This window comes from Castor canadensis, chromosome 11 (genome assembly GCF_047511655.1).
Source record: "Castor canadensis chromosome 11, mCasCan1.hap1v2, whole genome shotgun sequence".
NCBI lineage: Eukaryota > Metazoa > Chordata > Mammalia > Rodentia > Castoridae > Castor > Castor canadensis.
The window spans coordinates 22759024-22776637 of record NC_133396.1 but is presented as its reverse complement, the minus strand read 5'-3'; the positions used below and the strand labels follow the sequence as shown (position 1 = coordinate 22776637).

General features: G+C 36.4%; 1 protein-coding gene and 1 long non-coding RNA gene across 8 annotated transcripts in view; both read left to right on the top strand.

Annotated features, from left to right (window-relative positions):
- The window catches only part of LOC141413738 (uncharacterized), a 28553-nt gene extending 15157 nt beyond the window's left edge, over nt 1–13396 (top strand). The window contains exon 2 of the long non-coding RNA XR_012438574.1: nt 1937–13396. This is a non-coding gene — a long non-coding RNA (uncharacterized lncRNA). The remainder of the gene's footprint in view (nt 1–1936) is intronic.
- Nucleotides 1–17614, top strand: part of Kansl1 (KAT8 regulatory NSL complex subunit 1) — a 163597-nt gene that overhangs the window by 59027 nt on the left and 86956 nt on the right. The gene's annotated exons all lie outside the window — the stretch shown is intronic.

Genomic DNA, 17614 nt, shown 5'->3' with positions numbered 1-17614 from the left:
TTGAGCTCAAGACCTGCTAGGCAGGTATTCTACGTGTTGAGCTATGCCTCCAGTCCTAGAGCTCATTTTGAAGATGTGCATCTCAGATGAGAAACCTAGGGACATGTATCAGGTTGACTTCTGAACTAACAGAATATTCTTTTAACACCTGTCAAATGTGATTTTGTAACTTTTTTTGTTGTTATTTTGTTTTTATTTTTTAGATGTTTTCTTCCTTCTTCCTTCATCCTTTTTGACTCGTTTATGGTTATGAAAGATCACAGGTTTGAGGTGGTAAATCTTCCATCTTTTTATATACTTGGGACTAGTTAAGAGGGACTACCTGTTGATGTTTTGATAATAGAACTTCTTTCTTTTGTTTGTTTTTCGGGTTTTTTGGTGGGCTGGGGTTTGAACTTGGCTTCATGCTTGCAAAGCAAGTGCTGAGCCACACCTTCATTTCATTTTGCTCTGGTTATTTTGGAGTTGGGGGCCTCTGGAACTATTTGTCCAGGTTGACCTCCAACTGTGATCCTCCGGATCTTAGCCTTGCAAGTAACTAAGGATTTACAGTTGTGAGCCACTGGTGCCTGGTAAGAGCTTCAATTTTTTTTTTTTGAACCATTTCCTTTCTTTTTCTTTTGCCCTTGGTGCTGGGGATAGAACCTAGTGCCTTGCACATGCTAGGTAAGTGTTCCACATTTTATTTTTATTCAGTTGGCCCTTATGTTTTGAATTTATTTAAGTTCACATATTTTATTAATCCATAAAGAATTACTTGTCTTGGTTTATTGAAGCAGTAAGTAAACAACACTTGCCACAGTAATATCTGAAAAGTGGCTAGCCATAAAAACAATAGCAACACATTTGTCTGAAGGACACTCAGGATGAAGGCAGCTAATTTTGACATTTTCATTGACTGTATAGTATTTCAGGACAGCCAACTTAACCTTCTTTCTGTTTTGCTTATTATTCTTGGGAGTGGTGTAAGATGACTTCTTCCTTAGCACCACCACAAAGTCTCAACACAAAATGAAGGGTAGATTCTTTTTGACTGTTACAATCTGTCAAAGTACATCCATCTTCCAGTTGTTTGCCAGCAAAGATCAGTCTTTGCTCATCAGGAGGAATTCCTTCTTATCCTTGATGTTGGCCTTGACATTTTCTATAGTTTCAGAGGGTTAACCTCCAGCACGATGGTCTTCCCTTTACAAAAACCTGCATGTTGGCAGTGTGGTTCAACTGCAGATGGTGGGTTGGAAAGCATGTTTTGAATTTTATTTTGTGGTTATTCTTCCTTCATGAGCCAGTTTTGGCAATATATGTTGCTGGTTTTTGCCTATTTTTTTTTCTATATTTCCTATATTTTGCCTATATTTTCATATTTATTGGCAAGAAATTCCGCTTACCTCTTTGAGTCTTTCTCTGGATGCTGTCTTACTTGGTTTTATCTGTTCTTTAATTTTCAGTGTTTTTTCCTTCTTGCAGTGTTTTGCATTACCATGTAATTTTTAACCAGAACCACCTTTCAATTACATTGACATTGATTTAAGTTACTTTTTTGTTTATGGTTCATTTGTTTTATGTTTATTTTTATTCGTTTTTTTTGTTGTTCTGGCAGCACTAGGGTTTGAACTCAGTGCCTCATGCTTGCTAGGAAGGCGCTTCTTTTTTTTCTTTTTTTTTTTGAGAGGGCAGTGGCATTGGGGTTTGAATCAGGTCTTCACAGTTGCTAGGTGGGTATTCTACTGATTGATCCATGCCTCCAGCCCTTTTTGCTCTCATTATTTTTAGGATAGAATCTCATTTCTTGTATGGGCAGGCCTGGACCATGATCTTCCTATTTAATGCTTCTTGCAGTAACTGGCATGACAGACATGCATTGCCACAACCAGCCTTATGTATTTCTCAAACTTTTTGCCCAGGCTGGTTTCAAATCGCGATCCTCTCATTTCAGCCTCCTGAGTATCTAGGACTACAGATACGAGCCTCCAGCACCTGGCTGTCTTATTTTCTTAAATACTCATGTAAGTCTATAACATTTTTCCTTGAGTAGTTTTTTGGCTTTAGTAAAAACTTTGATGAGGGATGCCTTCATTGCTCATTTCTAAGCAGGAGGGCAATTTTTTTTTCTTTAGCATAATTATTTAAAAAGATAAGTTAAATTTTCCACTGTAAATTGTTTTTTGCTACCTTTTTTTATTGTTCCTAACTTTGTTGCATTGTGGTCAAAGAATGTGACCTTTAGACTTCCTGGTTTCTGTAATTTGAGCTATGTCTTATGTGATCAATTGTTAAACCTTTTATGGATATTTGAAAAGTATATGTTTTCAGTTTAGATATAAAATTCTATGTTGCCTAATAAATAGTCAAGATTTTTTTAAAAAATAGATTCATAATACTTCCATCAATTCAGTACCTGATTGCATTCAGTAACACAGTGGGTGAAGTTTTATAGTCTGATCTACCTGCATTTCAGTCATGGCTCCCTGACTTGCTAGCTCTGTGATCTTTGTACCTTAGTCTCCTGTGTAACATGAGAATTATAACTGTTGGTTTATGTAACTTTTATTAGGATCAGACTACTAATGTATATAAAAATTCCCATGTTCCATCCCAGTGTCTCACAGAGAATTGATTTTGAGTGTCTATTGATAGATATTAAATTATCAGTGTTTCATAATTGTAACTATGCAGTTAATACTTTGTTCATTGTGTTCATTCTTTTAAATTGGGTTCTAAGGTCAGTATCATTTTGATGGCATTTTAAAAGCCTCCAGAATCAAGCTGCCACTGGATTCTGCTTTCCTTGATATATGTCCGCTCAGCTTCAAGCTTTAATGTTATTCTTGTTAATTTAGAAAAATAATTAGACTTTTCTTTTCTTTTTTTTTTTTTTTTTTTTGGTGCATCTGGGGTTTGAACTCAGGGCTTTGAGCTTGCAGAGCAGGTGCTCTACTGCTTATGCCATACCTCTAGTTCATTTTGCTCTGGTTGATTTTTTGGACATGGGAGTTTTCGGGGCTTGCCTGAAACCTCTATCCTCCCAATCCCAGCCTCCAAGTATTTAGGACTACAGGTATGAGCACTGGCACCTTGCTTAATAGGCTCTAAATGATAATTTATCTGCATATTTTTATCCTGCTTGGGAGGATAAGGTTTTTTTCTGACATCTAGAAGTTGTTTTCCTTAACATTGGTGTTTTTGGTTATGGTTTTGTTTGTCTTTTCCTGTGCTGAAGATTGAATCTAGGACCTTGTGCCTGCAAAGTATATTCTACCACACTGTGCTATATCCTCAGCCTTTATTGTTTTTGTTATTTGAGTAATAGCTTCCACAAGATCGGGTTGTTGTGCTTCTTAAAGACTGTGGAACTTAATATTCTGTTTTTGCCTCCTCTTCATACTTGCTAGGCAGGTGCTGTTCCACGTTTGCCACATCTCCAGCCCTTTTTGCTCTGGTTAGTTTGGAGATAGAGTCTTGGTTTTTTTGCCCAAGCCAGCCTGGACTGTGCTCCTCCTATTTTAAGCTTCCCTCTGTTTCTGGGATGCTTGGGTTTGGAAGGGAAATTTTAAAGCAGCATTTTCCAACTCATACTTTTACAGTTATTCAGGGCACTTTTGCATTTCAAGCCTGATCTCCCTCCAGTCTCTTCTAAAATGTGTTGATGAGCTGTGTACCTGCCCATGTGTTTTAGAACTCTTTTCTCACTAAATTAAGTTACATGACAAGGGAACTGAATAGTGCTTATGATAAAATACTGCAGTATGACCTAGAAGTTGAGCCAGGGAGGCTTTATAGTTGGGATCTGGCTTGCTTCTCCAAGCCCTTTACATTTTAAAAAATGTTTCTGATGTTTTGCATCAAGTCTGCTTATGATTTGGTGCCTCTGTGTCAGCAGATAACTTGTGTACAGTCAAGAGTCAGATAGAGGAATAGGTACTATTGTGTTCCTTAGTGATTCTAAATATCTTGAGCAACATTTAAAGTTGTCACTATGGGTTTCATCATCTCTGCATTGATTTTTTTTTTCCTACAAATAATTAACACCTTGCTGCTTTGTTCTTCATCTTGTCAATCACTTTTTTTTTGGCCGATATTTTTAAAAAGTGCTGCTTTATTGAAAGTGTTTAAAAAAAAAAGCCCACTAAGTTGTGTTACTCTAGGTTGGTATCAATGAATTAATGAATTGGTTCATTACTTGATGTTTTCTTACTGGACTTAGAAAACAACAAAATTTACCATCTGTGTCAGTTGGACACCTGCTCTTTTCAAACCCTTTTGTCATGATCTAAATTAATCTCTGAAATTCCTCCTCCCTCTTTCTCTCTTCTTTGTATCCATTGTTAGTATTAGTTTCACCTAAATTCAGTATTGGTCATCCTGTATAAAGTAAAGGCTAAATGAGGACATTAATTGGTGAACATTCACAGCTTTAAAGATGCTTTAAATAAAATTACTAAAATCTTCATAGATGTAATCTAGTCATTGGTTTGTTTTCATAAAATATTTTGTAATTCCCTTGGGATTTTTTAGTTAAAAATATATTTTAATTTTAATGAATTAAATCAATTAGTGAATTTTTGTGGTACTGGGGCTTGAACCCCAGGATCTTTATCTTGCTAGGCAGGGGTACTACCACTTAAGCTATGCCATAGCCCTGTATTTTTAAAATTTTCTTTTTGGTAATACTGAGGTTTGAACTGAGGGCCTCACACTTGCTAGGCAGGTACTCTCCCACTTGAGCCATTCCACCAGCCAGATTTTTAGGTTTTTATAATCCACTGTTATTAAGAAGTGAACTTTGGGTAAAATGTGTGTTTTAAATGAAAAATACTGTGAGTATGCTCTGAAATATTAATGACAGGTTAGGATTTAAGTGGGGGTGAAAATACTGATCTTTGCTTAGAATGTTTTTATAGTATGGAATTATTCAGGAACTTGTATGTAAGTCTGTTTCTCACAGATGCCAAATTTTTCAGAATTCATTTTAAGATTTTACTGTATTACATGTATAAGTGGCTTTGAAAAAATTTGATTTAATAATTGTTTCTAAATTGCATGCTTCTCAACTTTTACTATACACTAGAATCACTTGGCTAATTTAAAAAAAACGCTGTAACTGTACAGCACCACAGTAAAACACCTGTATTTTAAAAAGTCTCTAGGAGATTCCATGCTGTAAACATAGTTCAAAAATCACTGCTCTAAGATGGTTTAGGAGTAGCCTTGATAGGATAAATTTGATTGGAAGCATTTGAGTTTAAGAAGCCGTATAATTTGTAATTATGAAAATTGTTCATCACTCATAAATGTATCACTCATTTAACAGTTAACAAATATGTTTCATGTCCTCCGTATGTTCCAAGCACTGTGTCAGTTACTACTGATATAACAGGTAGGAAGAAATTACTGTTTCTTGGGCTTTTATCCTAATAGGGAAGACAGATCCAATGGCAAGATAACTAGTGCTGAAATTGGTGATTATTTTAAATAGGGTCGTTAGGGAAAGTTTTTCTGAGTAGTTGACATTTGAGCTGAGATCTATATGAAGAGAGGGGGAAATGAGGAGCCTTCCCACTGAAGAGGCAACTACAAAGAAAATGTAACTGTAGGAAATACGATGAGATCCTGTGCAATTGTAAGACCCTTGGCGTTTTAATTTGATGGAAACTTGATTATTGAGATTAAATATTGCTTTAAGTATTAAGCAATATGGACATAATCTTAGGCTCTCATCATTTCAGAAATAGTTGGAACATTAGCACTAAGTATATTGTGTTATACTTCTGTACAAAGGTCCACAATACACTGGACTTCTTTGATGAGGAATCATTCATGTCTTCATTTTTTTTGGTATTCATGATGTTGACTATAGAACGTAACAGTTTTTGTTGACAGAATAGGGACCTTGCAGTTAACTTAGGTCTTTTCAAATACCTACTTAAGAAAGTCATAGTATATTAATTTAATGGTGCTTGTTAGGTGCTAGTAATTATTCAGGGTCTTCCCCAGACAGTGTTACCTTTATTTTATAAGAGAAGGAGGAAGCAGAGATCTAACACCAGAGGCAGAATCAGGATTTGAATATAGACCTTTTTGACTTTTTCCACGCTACCACATTACCCACTGAGTAATGTTATACTGAGATTTTTTTTTTTTTTTAAAGACAAGGTCTCACTATAGTCCAAGCTAGCCTAAAATTTGCAATCCTCTTGCTTCATCCTCCAGAGTACTGGGACTACAGGCTTGTGCCATTATGTATAACAATTGAGACTAATTTTTTGAAGGCATAATTTTTTGAGCCACTGTCTTTAGTCTTTTTTTGACACTACAATACAAAGTAAGAGTGCCGAGGGCTTCAAATTGTTGTGTTACATAAAGTATTTTAATTGTTAAAAAAGTATTTCTTGTAAAAACTGATCTGTTTCTTATTAAATGCATAGTGTTAGAGGAAAATAGAGATGACTAAGATTCTGTCTACAGGCTTAAGGCAGGTTAAGGCATCTACATAATTCATTGTGGTAACCAAGTACAAAGCAATCATTGTCAAAAAAGATAGAAATACATTTCATGAAAGAGTTTCTTGGAAAAGGTGAGGGAGAGGTTTGGAGGATATTATTATTTAATTCTAGATTGAGTTTTCAGGAAGCAGAGGCGAAGATGTGTAGAGGGAAAGAAGAAAGGGCATTCTGTATACAAATTAAGCAAAAGCTTGGAACCTGGGCAGTATAAGTAGCCACTTATACTGCTTATAGAATACTATTTGGAATGTAGGGTAGGGAAAGTGAGATAATCTTAGAAGATTAAACCTATATGGAGTAAGACCTTGTGTATAAGGCTAGTGAGTGGTTGGCTCTAGTTTGTAAGGAAAAGGACTTTTTCATCTGAAATTACATGGTTTATGATGGAATTTAGACGGTTGATCTTAGTTGGGTTAGCAGAATTAACAGACTATGCCCTGTAGACTAAAATGCAACCCACAGCTAGTTTTATTGGAACAAAGTCCTATTCATTCACTCATATTGTGTGGCTGTTTAATACTACAGTGGCAGAGTTGAGTAGTTGAGACAGTTTATGGTCTGCAAAGGTTAAAATGTTTACCAATTAGTCCTCTACAGAAAACGTTTGTCAACCCTTGAATTAGGGGGACAGAAGCAGAAGTTCTGTTCTTCCTTCTTGTTTGGGCGCAGATCTAAACCTGTGTCCAAATGTCAGATGAAAACCAAAGGTCAGAATTACAGTATCCTGAGTAAAATGAGAAAAAAAATGATCGAATTTGGGAATCTAGGGGGAAGGATTCTTTAAAAAGTGATTGAGGATGGTGATTTGAGATAGAAGATGGGTTTAATTATAAGCCATTCATGTGTGTACTCTTTAAACAAAGGCCTTATGTTCAGAGCTCTGATCCATGGAAGTATGAATTTTTCCTGCTTTTGATAACCAGTAAATATTTCCTTTTATTCATGGTCATTTAAAAAAGTTTTTTAAAAATGATCTAACCAGGTGATAGTGAGATATGAGCATACAAAAAGGGCTGGAGTCTTGGCTCAAGTAGTAGAGGACCTGTCTAGCAAGTGCAAACCTCTCAATTCAAACCCCAGGACTGCCCATTAAAAAAAAAAAAATTCTAAATTTAATCCTTTCAGTGGGGAGAAAAGACCCTTGGACAACTGCATAAGACTGGGTACTGACTTGGCCAGTTAAGTCAGTTTATGACTTTGATTAAGCTATGTAACATTTCTTAATCAGTTTCCCTATCACTAAAACAGAGATGATACATGACTTACCTTTTTTCCTGTGGTATTTAAAGAAGATTAAATGAGTATGTAAAAGTTCCTGTGAAAACTGACAGTTTGTTAAGATATACTATGGTGCAGTTTTCAGAAGCTTATTTATGGTTGAATGGTACGTTTATCTTTCTTTTGACTATTGAATCTTACAATAATGAGTGCTTTCCTAGAGGTTACATGGAAGCACACTAATTGTCTCTTAAGATGGACAGCACATATTTATACTCATCATTTTACCTAGAGCTTATGTTATTTCAGATTTCAGATCCACTGCAAGTGAGGGCTGTGTTTCTTATTTTTAAATTTTTGATGGGGTTTCATTGTGTAGCCCAGGCTGATGAACTCTTTAGCCTGCTTTAGTCTCCTGAGGACAGAAGTTACAAGTGTGAATACCACACCCAACGAGTTTTGTTGTTTGATTATCTGGTTCATAACAGAAGGGGTTTTGAAAGCTGTTCTAGCTTGATGAGTTATACTTATGGAGTTAAAAAAAGTAATTTTTATATGAAATATTAGCCCTGAAAAAAAGGCTGTGTTTTATTTAGCAAAGCACAAAAGTACTCTTCAGGAAGATAGCTCCTTTCTAGGTAGCTCTTACGTTTTTAAAATTCTCTTATGTTTTTAAAATTCTTAGTGAAAGTTTGGGGAATTTAGTATTACTAAAATTGGTTCAGTAGAAATGAAAGTTAGTTGTATAAGTGAGTATATTTCTCTTTCTAAGAATTATGTGAAATGGAATGGGCCAAGTGATATAGTGCCTGTGTTTGAAAAATGGGATGGAGCTCTCCCATCCAGAGTGAGTTGGAACATGATAGTAAATGATGGAACATGGGCCCTTGAGCTTACTGGTGTTTTTTTTGTTTTTTTTTTTAAAGCATTCTGTTGCCAGCATGCTCTTAAGTCTTATTTTTAAAAAGGCCTTTGCTTTCATGTAAAACCAATCTCCATGGCTTTTCACTGTATAGAGTAGGTTTGAAGCAGACTGGCTGTATCCCTCCCTCCCATTACTAGAGTTTGAATTTAGGGCTTTGCACATGAGCCATGCCTCTAGCCCAGGGGCTGTACTTTTTTTTAGCCAAACCTTTTATGGTCTCATAAACAATTGATCTCCTTTCCTTTGTTAAAAGTCAGAAACCCAATATCCAGTTCTCAGTGAATGTTTCACAAATTAGTATGTATCTTGATACTTTTCATGTCCTGTGTGACATCCTAATAATCTGTGGTATTCTGGGGGATTAGAAGAAGTACTTTCCATTTTGTATGGAAAAAAGACAGCAACAAATTTGTCCTGGGAGATTGAATATTCTTTGTACCTAACAATTTAAGGGAAGTGTTAACATTCCTTTGGTGGCAGAGTACTGTAAAAACAAAATTGGATCACCAGCTACTTTAAAGGGTGCATTTCCAGCAATGGAATGGAATCTTGTGTTGTGTAATATTCCCTGCGTGTAGTTTTTTGAAGAGGGCAACTATAATTTCTAGATGGTATTCCCCAAAAGCAATTTGGCATATACAGTTTATGTACCTGACAGCTGTTTTTAAAGGTTCACCAGAACCTATCTGTGTTGGTCAGTTTTTTGTCACTGTGATGTGAGCCAAACAATTTAAAGGAGGAAAGATTTACTTTGGCTCATGGTTTCAGTTTATCATGGCAGGGAGAGCATGGCAAAGCAGAACAACTCACATTGTGGGGCTAGGAAGCAGAGAAAGAAAATGCCTGAGATAAGCAGACTTCCCTCTTCTTCCCCTTTTTATTCCATCTGGGCTCCCAGCCAGCATTCAGGGCATGTCTTCCCTCTAGTTAATCCTTTCTGGAAACATCCTTACAGACACACCCAGAAGTGTGCCTTGCTGATCATTGGATAGTGCTCAATAAACTCACGATAATCAAGATTAACCATCACAGTGTGCTTATGTGCTTTATTTTCATAATGATTGGAAAGAATGCTTAAGGGCTGGGGGATGAGGCTTAAGTGGTAGAGTGCCTGCTTAGCAAGCTTGAGGTCCTGAGTTCAAATCCCATACCTCCCCCCACCCCACCCCCAGAAAAAAAAGAAAAGAATGCTGAGTCCGATTATGTATTTTTTTCATTAAATGTTTAGAGAGCCCCAGGGATGGGCAGAGCTGCTTTAACTTTCTTTGGCTTAAAATTGACACAGAATTTAGTAGTCCACTGGTATTTCGGAAATTTCATTGTTAAAGACCTCTTTGTACTGAGATGAACATCTGGAATTTCTTGTTCTATTTAAAATTAGTGCTTGTTCATTCAATAAACCTTTTTTAAAACTATCTGGAGAGTTGTGCGACATGAAAAGAGGATTGTGATAGTTGCACAGTATTGTGAATATACTTAATAGCACTGAACTGTACACTTAAAGATTGAGATGGCAAACTTTGTTACGTACATTTTACTACAGTTTTAAAAATCAAAACATGCTGTCTTTTAAATTATTTTTGTTAAGTGTCGTTTTAAAAACTGGAAAATTTTAGTGTTAAATCACTCTGTAAATTGTCAGGTGCTAATTTACTTTTTCCCCCCTTTTTGTAGTACTGAGGTTTGCACTCAGGGCCTTGAGCTTGAAAGGCAGGTGCTCTACCACTTAAGCCAAGCCCTCAGCCCTTTTTGCTTTAGTTATTTTTCTTTCTTTGCTTTGTTCCCCTTCCCTTCCCTTCCCTTTGGTACTACAGGGCCTACACCTTGATCCACTTCACCAGGCCTTTTTTGTGAAGGGTTGGTTTGAGAAGAGATCTCGAACTATTTGCCTGGGCTGGCTTCTCACCATGATCCTCCTGATCTCTGCCTCCTGTGTAGGATTATAGACGTGAGCCACCAGCACCTGGCTGCTTTAGTTATTTTTCAAAATAAGGTCTCCAGTTTATGCTAGGACTGGCCTGGACTGTGATCTTCCCACATGGCAGGGATGAGAGGCATGCACCACTGCATCCAGCTTGTATTGGTTGATACGGAGTCTCTTTGCCCAGCTGACTTGAACAGCGATCCGCCCATCTCTGTCTCTCAAATAGCTAGGATTATGGGCCTGAGCCACCACACCTAATTCTAATTCACTTTTTGACTTGATAGGGCAGTTAAAAAATTTTTTTTAAAAAGATTGTTATTAGTAGTAGAGACAGGCTCTTTCTACATAGCTCAGGGTGGCCTCAAATTCAGAAACCTGTTGCCCTAGGTGCCTGAGTGCTGAGACTACAGGTGTACATTATCGCATCTGGACCAGATGATGATGATGATTTTAAATTTGAGGTATAATTCATGTGCCCCAAGACACTCTTTAAAAGCATTCAGGGGTTTTTAGGACTGAATAATATTCCATTGTATGACTGTACCACATTTAGTTTATTCACTCATCTGTTGATATATTTTGGGTTATTTCCACCTGTTGACTTATGAATAATACTATTATAAACATTCATGTACAGGTTTTCATGTGTGGACATGTGTTTTCAGTTCTCACGTATGTATGTACCCTGGAGTGGAATAACTGGGTCACATAGTAACTCCTCTTAACTTTCTAAGGAACTTGCCCAAAAGCAGCTGCACCATTTTAAACTCCCAATAGCAATGTGTGTGGCTTCCATTTCCCCACATCCTTGCCATACCTTCTATTGCCTGTCTTAAGTAATGACTGTGCAAGTAGATGTGAAGTGATAGCTCATATTAGTTTTGATTGTAGTTTCTCTACTGATTAATATTGTCAGTAATTTGTTTTTAGGCTCTTACCATTTGTATTCCTTTAGAGAAATGTCTGTTGGGATTTTTTGGCTGTTTTTTAAAAAGTGGATTATTTGGTTTTTTAAATTGCTGAATTGTAGCATTTTTTGGTAAATATATTCTGGATATAAGTCTCTTTAGATGATTTGCAAATATGTGTGTCCATTCTGTAGATTGTGTTTTCACTTTCTTGATGGTGTCCATTACACAAAAGTTTTAAATTATGCCATAGAATCTGGGTCATGATCCTCCAGTTTGTGCTTCTGCATTAGCAAGAGATGATAGTTGTGTCCCACTAGGGCCAGCCCTTCACTGAGATGGCTTGGGTCTTGTGAACTTTTTGTCTGGGCTGGCCTTTAGCAGCAGTCTTCCTGATTCATGTCTCCTGAGTAGCTAGTGTATTAATTCTTTTGAAGGTGGTACTCAGTTGTCCATGCACTGTTTATTGAGAAGACTGGTTTTTTCTTTTTCATTATGTGTTTTGCAGTGGAAATAAATATTAAATCTAGCCATGGAAACTTGTTTGTTTTTTTAGGGCAGTTGTGTAGATGATATTATTTTCCATATATTTGCAACAGAACCTCAGCATCAGAGTTGAGTACTAACCATGGAAGAGAGGAAGGAAAAATGGTGATTTTCACTTGTTATATAATCCTTTTTAAATGTATTATGACCTGTTTTTGGTAAATAAAAAAAAACAGAAGAAGGGGTTTGTTTCAGTTATGCTGATTATTTAAATTATTACATCAGGTTTTTTCCAGAACTCAGTGCTTTTTAAAAATACTAGTCCTTTTTGTTGTTTTTTTTTTCACATTTTTCCTAAGAATATTTTCCTGTTATTCTCCAAAGTCAGAAGATGCTATTATATTACAGGAGACCAAAAACACGAAGGAAACTAACACTCAGTGCTTATTCTTGGTGTTATACTTTTATACACATACTAATTCTCCACATTTTTATAAATAGGAAAGGTGAGAGCATTGGACATAATAAGTGACTTAAAAAGGTCACAGAGCTTACTAATTGGTTGAAAGCAAGAACCAAAATCAGTTGTATATTACTTTAGAAGCTAGGTTTTTCTCTGATTCTCCACACTTACTAGTAAATAATAAACAGTTCTTTGAATGCTTGAGGTAAACATGCACATATAGATGGATGAGCAGCATAATAAGTGGAGAAAATCTTGATGGAAAGAATTACTATTAAAAAGAATAGAAGATTAATGTTGGAAATGCAGCGTGATAACTTCAATGAGGGAATTGGGAATTTTGAAGTCAGTGATTGTATTGAGTACTGTATTCAAAGCATGTTAGGCATTATACATTTCTCTGTCTGAATGAGTTTTAAGCTTGGCTCTAAAAGTCTGACCAAATTCCACATGGATGTGATGAGAAAACAACAGCAGTGCAGTCATCCCTTTGGTATCCATGGAAGGTTGGTTCCAGGACTTGCCCATACTCCCCCTTTCCCCCCTCCAATCTGAGGATTTCCAAGTATGTAAATAGAATAGTATTTGCATAGAACCTGTGTGTGTCCTGTGTATATCCTCTCATATACTTTAAATAAATCATGTACAGGTGACTAGTATTACCTAATGCATTGTAAGTAGCTGTTGTTCTGTATTCTTTGGTGAATAATTTTTAAAAAGTTTGTGTATGTTCAGTACAGATGTCAATTTTTTTATTGAATCTGCAGAAGCCATGAATATGGGAGGCCATTTATACTGTGACTTCACCTTAATAAAGGCTGAAGAGTTTACTTTCCTTTATTAATACATAGACATTGTTTTCCTGTGATGTCCCAGGTATTATTAAATGTTTTAAAAATGCAACACTTGTAGTTTTTCTTTTCTCTGCCTTTCTTTTTAATGAATTGGCAGTAGTTTCTCATCCAAAACCCAGAACTGATAGCAAGTTAGAGTTTTTTTCATGGTAATAACTCTTTGTTGCTTTTTAGGATTGCCTGTTAAGCCACCGGGAGCAGTCAAGTTGAGTGAGATTAGATTTAATGCATTATGTCACAGAATTTCTGGTTAGAGGTAAAATTTGTGTGTCTTGTATGTCTAGAACAGAGATCCTGGGTGTGGGCAATAATAAAGGCCTGGGAAATACCAGTAAGAAATGAGGGATTGTGGCCTTTGGGCAGCTAGTCTATTTAATGTGTTTGTCATGCCTGTTACCATTGAGGATGTCAGTTTAAACGTGAATGTTAATAATGTCAAATTTTTCCTTTTTTTTTTTTCATTTTTCTTTTATTATTCATATGTGCATACAAGGCTTGGTTCATTTCTCCCCCCTGCCCCCACCCCCTCCCTTACCACCCACTCTGCCCTCTCCCTCCCCGCCCCAATACCCAGCAGAAACTATTTTGCCCTTATCTCTAATTTTGTTGTAGAGAGAGTATAAGCAATAATAGGAAGGAACAAGGGGTTTTGCTGGTTGAGATAAGGATAGCTATACAGGGCATTGACTCACATTGATTTCCTGTGCGTGGGTGTTACCTTCTAGGTTAATTCTTTTTGATCTAACCTTTTCTCTAGTTCCTGTTCCCCTTTTCCTATTGGCCTCAGTTGCTTTAAGGTATCTGCTTTAGTTTCTCTGCGTTAAGGGCAACAAATGCTAGCTAGTTTTTTAGGTGTCTTACCTATCCTCACCCCTCCCTTGTGTGCTCTCGCTTTTATCATGTGCTCATAGTCCATTCCCCTTGTTGTGTTTGCCCTTGATCTAATGTCCACATATGAGGGAGAACATACGATTTTTGGTTTTTTGAGCCAGGCTAACCTCACTCAGAATGATGTTCTCCAATTCCATCCATTTACCAGCGAATGATAACATTTCGTTCTTCTTCATGGCTGCATAAAATTCCATTGTGTATAGATACCACATTTTCTTAATCCATTCATCAGTGGTGGGGCATCTTGGCTGTTTCCATAACTTGACTATTGTGAATAGTGCCGCAATAAACATGGATGAGCAGGTGCCTCTGGAGTAACAGTCTTTTGGGTATATCCCCAAGAGTGGTATTGCTGGATCAAATGGTAGATCGATGTCCAGCTTTTTAAGTAGCCTCCAAATTTTTTTCCAGAGTGGTTGTACTAGTCTACATTCCCACCAACAGTGTAAAAGGGTTCCTTTTTCCCCGCATCCTCGCCAACAGCTGTTGTTGGTGGTGTTGCTGATGATGGCTATTCTAACAGGGGTGAGGTGGAATCTTAGCGTGGTTTTAATTTGCATTTCCTTTATTGCTAGAGATGGTGAGCATTTTTTCATGTGTTTTCTGGCCATTTGAATTTCTTCTTTTGAGAAAGTTCTGTTTAGTTCACTTGCCCATTTCTTTATTGGTTCATTAGTTTTGGGAGAATTTAGTTTTTTAAGTTCCCTATGTATTGTGGTTATCAGTCCTTTGTCTGATGTATAGTTGGCAAATATTTTCTCCCACTCTGTGGGTGTTCTCTTCAGTTTAGAGACCATTTCTTTTGATGAACAGAAGCTTTTTAGTTTTATGAGGTCCCATTTATCTATGCTATCTCTTAGTTGCTGTGCTGCTGGGGTTTCATTGAGAAAGTTCTTACCTATACCTACTAACTCCAGAGTATTTCCTACTCTTTCTTGTATCAACTTAAGAGTTTGGGGTCTGATATTAAGATCCTTGATCCATTTTGAGTTAATCTTGGTATAGGGTGATATACATGGATCTAGTTTCAGTTTTTTGCAGACTGCTAACCAGTTTTCCCAGCAGTTTTTGTTGAAGAGGCTGCTATTTCTCCATCGTATATTTTTAGCTCCTTTGTCAAAGATAAGTTGCTTATAGTTGTGTGGCTTCATATCTGGATCCTCTATTCTGTTCCACTGGTCTTCATGTCTGTTTTTATGCCAGTACCATGCTGTTTTTATCGTTATTGCTTTGTAATATAGTTTGAAGTCGGGTATTGTGATACCTCCTGCATTGTTCTTTTGACTGAGTATTGCCTTGGCTATTCGTGGCCTCTTGTGTTTCCATATAAATTTAACAGTAGATTTTTCAATCTCTTTAATGAATGTCATTGGAATTTTGATGGGAATTGCATTAAACATGTAGATTATTTTGGGGAGTATCGACATTTTTACTGTGTTGATTCTACCAATCCATGAGCATGGGAGATCTCTCCACTTTCTATAGTCTTCCTCAATCTCTTTCTTCAGAAGTGTATAGTTTTCCTTGTAGAGGTCTTTCACATCTTTTGTTAGGTTTACACCTAGGTATTTGATTTTGTTTGAGGCTATTGTAAATGGAATTGTTTTCATACATTCTTTTTCCATTTGCTCATTGTTAGTGTATAGAAATGCTAATGATTTTTCTATGTTGATTTTATATCCTGCTACCTTGCTATAGCTATTGATGATGTCTAGAAGCTTCTGAGTAGAGTTTTTTGGGTCTTTAAGGTACAGGATCATGTCGTCTGCAAATAGGGATATTTTGACAGTTTCTTTACCTATTGTATTCCTTTTATTCCTTCTTCTTGCCTAATTGCTCTGGCTAGGAATTCCAGTACTATGTTGAATAGGAGTGGAGATAGTGGGCATCCTTGTCTGGTTCCTGATTTTAGAGGGAATGGTTTTAAATTTTTCCTTTTTGTGGATCAAGTCAGTCCTTAGCATTTCAAGGGGGAAAATACTTCTTTTAGCAGGAAAAGATAAGCAATTTGGTTCTTTTCTCTCTTATTAACAAGAGGGATGGTTTGGGGTATGTGAACATATGTTTGTCTATGTAAAATAAAATTTAATTTAAACCATGTGATGCGTTGAAAATGATTCTGCCAGGTTTCAGAAAAGTTTCAATTAAGGAAAGGCACACCAGCATAGTGTGCAGGAAAATACTTTATTTAAAGAATATGTAGATAACATGCTGTGGGTGAATGGTTTGCCTAGCTGGGTTCAGTCCCCAGCACCACAAAAACAAAACAAAACAAAAAAAGAATAGGCAGATTAGGAAGTTGTATCTTAAAATTGAGATCATTTATGTGAAGATTATCTTCGATTATTTTCTTCCTGAGTAGCTAGGATTACAGACATGAGGCACTGGCACCCATTGAATTACTTTTTTAAATAGAGTATCCTATGTGAGCATTACACAGGGTTGTAACCCAGAGAGAGAACATGCAGTGCCTGATTTCTTAATTAGCAGGTATTGAGTAGTGCATTTCATGGAATGTATGGTGGTGAGTGATTTTTAAACTAGTGTGTGAACACTTAATGCCTCTTTAGTTATGTGGATATTTCTGCAGAGTCTTAAAAAATTAAAATAGCATTAAAATCAATAAGCTGTTTTAAGACAAGGAAATTTTGAGTAGAGCCTAGCACATCCAGCTAATTCTTTGGAGAATTTTTGAGTTGCTGTGAAATATTTTAAGGTAACAATATAGTTTAGGGGAAAAGAATCTTTCATATGTAGCCTGTTGGTATGTCTTGAATCTTTTGAAATGTATGGATCATACTTGTGAATCCTTAGTTTTATCTTGTTGACTCCTGATAAAATGAAGAGATTTCTCATGGGCTGGTATTTGCTGACCTCCTTTTTTCTGTTTTATTACAGAAAATACAAACATATGCTATGAAATCCCTATGTGTTCATGACCCAGTTACAACAGGCGTCAATCTAAATTATTCTTAAGCCAGTTTTATACAACATTATTTCACCTATAAAGTGATTTCAGAATCTATCTCTAAAACATGTAGTCTCTTTTCTTGGCACCAGCTGTTATTTAAGTATTCAAAAAGATGTGAAGGAGTATAGTAGAGGCTGTATTTAGAAGGGCAAAAGAGTAGAAAATAAGTACAAAATAAGTACAATTGATATTTGACATCCATAAATTAATTCATTACATTATCAGAAGATGACACACTCACATTCCCCCAGTGACCTCCACAAAGATTGCTAGATTTTTAGCCTTAACTCTCCCGGTTTTTTTATGCTTTTTTAGTGGTTTGGTTTTTTTGGAAAGGGTCTCAAATTTTTGGTGAGCTTTGGACTGCAACCCTTCTTATGTTTCCCGTATAGCTGGGATTATAGTTGTGTACCACCATTCCCAGTTTGTTGCTTAAGATGCAGTTTCACTAAGTGGTGTTTTTTTTGTTTG